Source organism: Acartia tonsa, chromosome 11 (assembly GCF_053477335.1).
Source record: "Acartia tonsa isolate MP-2025a chromosome 11, ASM5347733v1, whole genome shotgun sequence".
NCBI classification, from domain to species: Eukaryota; Metazoa; Arthropoda; class Copepoda; order Calanoida; family Acartiidae; genus Acartia; species Acartia tonsa.
The window spans coordinates 1,916,888-1,922,887 of record NC_137270.1 but is presented as its reverse complement, the minus strand read 5'-3'; positions in this window follow the sequence as shown (position 1 = coordinate 1,922,887).

Here is a 6,000-nt window from a genome sequence, read left to right as displayed (position 1 = left end):
TATAGAGCTACAAATATAATACGAAGCGATTTATTTCAAATTTAGTGTTTCGGCTATAGGTGCCGCCGTTTTCGGGTAAAAAAACCCTATGCGCGAAGTTTTAAAAGACACACACTACAAAAAAAGAACATATAAAATTTGGGTGTTACATATCAGAAAACGAGAATAAAACTATTGGGTGACACCTATAGAGATTACTAGGGTTATTAGGGTGGCTCAAACCCTTACTAATGACGTAAACTGTTATTTTTATTGGTTGAAAAGTTAAAACCGGGTAATAAAAACCGAAACCGAGCCGGGTTTTAAAACTGTTGGGTATTTATGGCCAAGCCGAACCGGGTCATAATAGGGCGTAAAAAAACGATAAAAAAATCATATAAAAAATAATAATTTGAATAAAACGAATTCACAAATAGATGTACTTGTCAATAAACATTAGATTTCACGAAAAAAATCAGCGACTTTACTATAAAAACAAAAAAGTTAGAAGGGGTATTTTGAATTTTCATGATTTTCAAATTTTGTTGAGCTATACTGGCAAACGGAAGTAAGCTAAACTGCCTGCTCCAGGGGGAAATGAAAGCCAGGGTAGTAGAGGGGGGATTCAAACTGAGAATGATGCAATTATGAAGCCGGAAACCGTTTTTTTTTTCCATTTTTCGGAACCGGGTTTTAATGTCCGGTTCGGCACTAATGGGTTAAAGTAACAGAATGTCTGTCTGTTTGTCTTTGTGTTTGTGTGGTTGTACCGAAAAATCTTGCTAACCGCTGAACCGATCGGGTTCTCCTTGACAGGGTTGCTTCTTCTATGTCCCGAAAAGTTTTATAACTATTTTGGGGGAGGGTACCACCACCCTCCAAAGAGAAATCACAAAAATCGAAATTTTTAAAAAATATTCTCGCTTTTTCTTAGAGACTTGAACGCAACATAGACAAATTATTTTTCAAACTAGATATTTGAAATAAAAAAACAAACATTTAAAGTGCAACTAGAATCGTCTAGGGGCGTAGCCACTGGTCATTATATAAAGTAGTAAGGGTTTTTTGTCTGAAGCAATTACTACTAACTGATTAGAATTCTCCGTTTTAGGGAAACGTCACACAGCTCCCAGAGATGGTTTTAAAATCAATCCTCAAGATGGTTTTAGCCAATTCTTTCATCCCCGTCTTACCCCTTTAAATACAAACCTACATATATATATACACTAGGGGAGCAGTCGCTAATTATTAATATAAACATTAATCTTCTACAAAGTAAAGCATTATGAATAGAATACTAAAAATACATATTTTTGCTTAGAAAAGAAAGATAATTTCTAGATTGAAAATATACATGGTTTATCCCTGGGTTTATCTATTTCTATCCCTAGTAATAAATTCTTAAAACATGCACAAGACTAAAGCTCTTCTAAAATTATGTATAGTTGTTTTTGATATCTTAACAAACATACAATCCATGAATATACTTCATTTACCGATAAAAACGTTACAAAGAATTAAGAACGCAAAACTAGAGATAAAATAATTTGATATCAAAATATAATTTACTAGTGGCTACGCCCCTAGAGGCCTCTAGTGGCACTTTAAATATTTGGTGTTTAAAAAAAATAATACGATACCTTGCAATGTTGCCAAGGAGTCTCTATTCGAGAAAAAAAATTATCTTGGGGGGATGGTGGTACCCTCCCCCAAAATAGTTATAAACCTTCCTGGGACCTATGAGAAGCTACCCTGTTAAGGAGAACCCAATCGGTTCAGCGATTAGCGAGATCCCTTGGTACAAACATACAACACACAAACATCTTGTTACTTTATTATAAGGATTATAAGGATAGAATACTTAAGCATTGCATTCGAAATTGCAGTTGATGTAGCTACAAGATAACAAAAAATATATATCTTAAATCCAATATATTTTATAAATTCATTATATCTATATCTAGGTATGACCAGTCTTATGCAGGCAGCACAGGATGGACACCCAGATACAGTTAGGATTCTTTTAGAACATGGAGCTGATGTCCACACTAAGGATAATGATGGTAAGCTTCATACATTTATGCATCTATGATTCCTATAAATTCACTCTGAACAATAAAATATATTTTAAACTGTTTTTAACCTTTTTTTGAATGGGGGGGTCAAAAATATACTAGGACACCTATAGAATCAAACTGCAGAGCCCAAATTTGAATTAAGTCCCCAATAAACTTTTTTTGGGGGATTTAAAAATTAATTTTTAGTGTTGCTGTAATCATTTTGACCGAAGCAAAAGCTTCTTTTTACTTCGGGTAATATTGTGGCTTACAGAACATTTTTATATAATTCACTTTATATTGATACAATAAAAAAACATTACTCTGTTCATTGTAAATAATTTTTTTTTCCAAAACAATTAATTTCATTGAAAAATGTAACATTTACAATAAAACAAATAATTCTGAAATCTAACCAATAAGAAGTCTTGTTTTATATAATTCTTTACAATTCAAAAAAAGAGTGTTTTCACAAAGTGACGTATTTCCAATGTAGTTAAAAAAAATTTATTTAATTAAAATGAAAAGAATGAAAACCATACACATAAAAGATACATACTTTTTAAAATTATTTTAAAAGATAAGTTTGAATAATCTTATTTAATAACACATTTGTATATGTGACAAAAATAAATTTGTTGTATTGCATAAACATTTGTTGTCATTTAACCCTTTACAGCCATTTTTTATGTTTTTAGAATAAGTTAGAGAACACAAACATGTTAATGTTAATTCGTTGATATCTTATAAAGAATTAATTTTTTAGTGAATTTTTATATTTAGTAAAATCATAAGGCCTATTTTACTCTATACCAGAATACAATATTTAGGAAGTAAAACACTCTAAAAGCTACGAATTTTACCCAAATAAAAAAAGACCTTTTGCTTCAGTCAAAATGATCACGGCAACAGTAAAAATTAATATTTAAATCCACCCAAAAAAGTTTATTGGGGACTTAATTCAAATTTAGGCTCTGCAGTCTCATTCTACTGGTGTCATAGTATATTTTTTATATACGTTTTAAAAATAGGTTAAAATCAGTTTAAAGCCATTATATCTTCATCTATGATATGTCTAATATATGTATCACAGGTGGGTTAAACAGATACAGATACATTTAGGATAGAATATGTCTATATCTAGGATGGACCAGTCTTACGCTGGCAGCACAGTTTGGTACTACAGATACAGAAATGTGCAACCATATCGGTTCAGTGGTTAGCAAGTACACATAGAAATTCATTCTTTTACTTATTATAAGGATATATGTATATTCCATACATTTATCTATGAATATAATCTAAACAACAAAATATGTATTATAAATTCAATATGTCTAATAGTCTATATCTAGGAGAGACCAGTCTTACAAGGGCACCAGGGTCTGGTCAAGCAGTTAGAATTCTTTTAGAACATGGAGCTGATGTCCATGCTAAGAATGATCATGGTGAGTTATATACTATAATTGTCTGCACAATAATATTTACCTATCTATATAAATATAAACATTTACATATGTGTATATAATTTCTATAACTGTACTCTAAACAATAAAATATATTCTAAATCCAATATGTCTATATCAGGAGAAACCAGTCTTATGACGGCAGCACAGATGGGTGACATAGAATCAGTTAGGATTCTTTTAGAACATGGAGCTAACGTCAAGGATAAGGATGAAAAAGGTAAGCTACATACTATTATCAACACTAAGGATAAAAGTGGTAAGCTACATTAGTACATACTAGTTAGGGCAGGTTCATATTTAGAGAATTAGAATTAGACAAAGAGGGGATGTGCAACAGATAAAACTAACTTAAATAAAATTTCTGATCAAAAAAGAATTTAAAAAAATTGATATTTAGAATGCGACAAATTAAAAATGTATTTTATTAATAAAAAATATGCATAAACAACATTCAAGTTTTCTCCACTTATTATCTCAGTTCATATTAGTGCTAGAGGGCTAAATATTTTTGTGCATTTCCCCAGTTATATAATGAATTTCCGACTATAATTCAGTCAGAGTCATATTTTGCTTCCTTACTCTTTATTTACAAACCTTTTACCAATGGCTAGACATACAATTGTATAGCTATTTGTCAATGAGAGTAAAATATTTATTGAATCAGAACTATGGCTTCATGGTGCTCCCAGGAAAGGCCTTGAGGAGAAAAATCAGGAACTTTTGTCTGTTTAAAAATATCTTGTTCCTAGCCTTAGAAATTACTAAAAAACACCATTTTTTAAGGTTTATTGAGAATTGTCCAAATTGTAGAGGTTTTTTGAGATTTTCTCAGGCTAGGAACAAGATTTTTTGAAACGTTCAAAAGTTCCTAATTCTACTCCTCAAGGCCCCTCCTGGGAGCACCATGAAGCCTTAGTTCTGATTCAATAATTTTTTGACACCCATTGACAAATAGCTATACAATTGAATGTCTGGTTGTCAGCGGTTTTAAGACTTAGGATAAATTTTAAATCATCCAGAGGTGTATTATACTCATAAAAATCATTTGCAGATCCCCGCTTTGGTCTCAGAAAAAAAATGTCCAAAATTGACCCACCCTAATACTAGTATTGTAACAATTTATCCATCCATTTATATATATATATATCTGTATACATTTACCTCTGTATATTGAATCCCTATAAATACATTATTAACAGTAAAATATACTTTAAATCTAATATATATATATATCAGGAGAGACAAGTCTTATGGAGGCGGCACAAGATTATGCTGGTTTAGAGGTGGATTTAAAAATTAAAGCACCTACAGTGAAGTTTCTTTTAGAACATGGAGCTGATGTCAACACTACGAATGATTGGGGTAAGCTGCATACTATTATAGTCACATAATCTACAGCATGACCCTCAAAAAAGTATTTTTAAGCATCTGCAGCCCTTATTTCTCAATGAATTATAAAAAAAAGCTTATGTCCTTGTTCTCCATAGTATTCCACATAAGTAGATATAAAAATATTTTTTTTACTTCCATTAACACCGGAGATTTTTAGAGCTAAAGTTTTGAAAAAGTGACTGAGAAAAAGAATTTTTTTTGTTTCTCTTATTTTTTGGATGGTTATATTATGTTTTTCTGGCAACTGAATAATGATACACAAAGAAAAACAAGTTAACTAATTATTTCTTTTTTTTTCCACCAAAAAATATAAATTTTTAATGGCAAAAAATACTACTGAATGAATTGATTATTTGCAAATTTTAGGTTATTTATTAACCCTTATTTGAGAAAAGGATTAATTATGACAGTTGCTCCGCCTACTTTTCTGACATCTCAATAATTTAATAGGGGGTTAATTAAGCTTTTTAGACAAAAAAATTATTATGTTTTAATTTTATTTTCTTTATAACTTTTTTGTTATTAAAGTTAGGATTGTGAAACAAAAACAATTTTCCTGCTATATTCATAAAGATTTATTTGGTTTTTTAATCTTAAACAATTTTGCCTAATAAGTAAGTTTTTCAAAATATCATTAAACTGTTTTTAACCTAATTTTAAAACATATATCAAAAATATACTATGACACCAGTAGAATTAAACTGCAGAGCCTAAATTTGAATTAAGTCCCCAATAAACTTTTTTGAGGGGATTTAAAAATTAATTTTTACTGTTGCTGTGGTCCTTTTGGATCAGAGCAAAAGGTCTTTTTTTATTTGGGTAAAATTCGTAGCTTTTAGAGTGATTTGCTTCATATATATAGTATTCTGGTATAGAGTAAAATTAGGCCTTTTGATTTCATCTAAATTAATTCATTAAAAACTTAATTCTTTACAATATATCAATGAATTAACATTACTGTGCTTGTTTTCCATCACTTATTTAAAACACAAAAAAAATTGGCTGTAAAGGGTTAAATAGTGTTAGATGACAACAAACGTTTATGCAATACAACAAATTTTTTTTGTCACATATACTAATATGATAAAATATAAGATTATTCA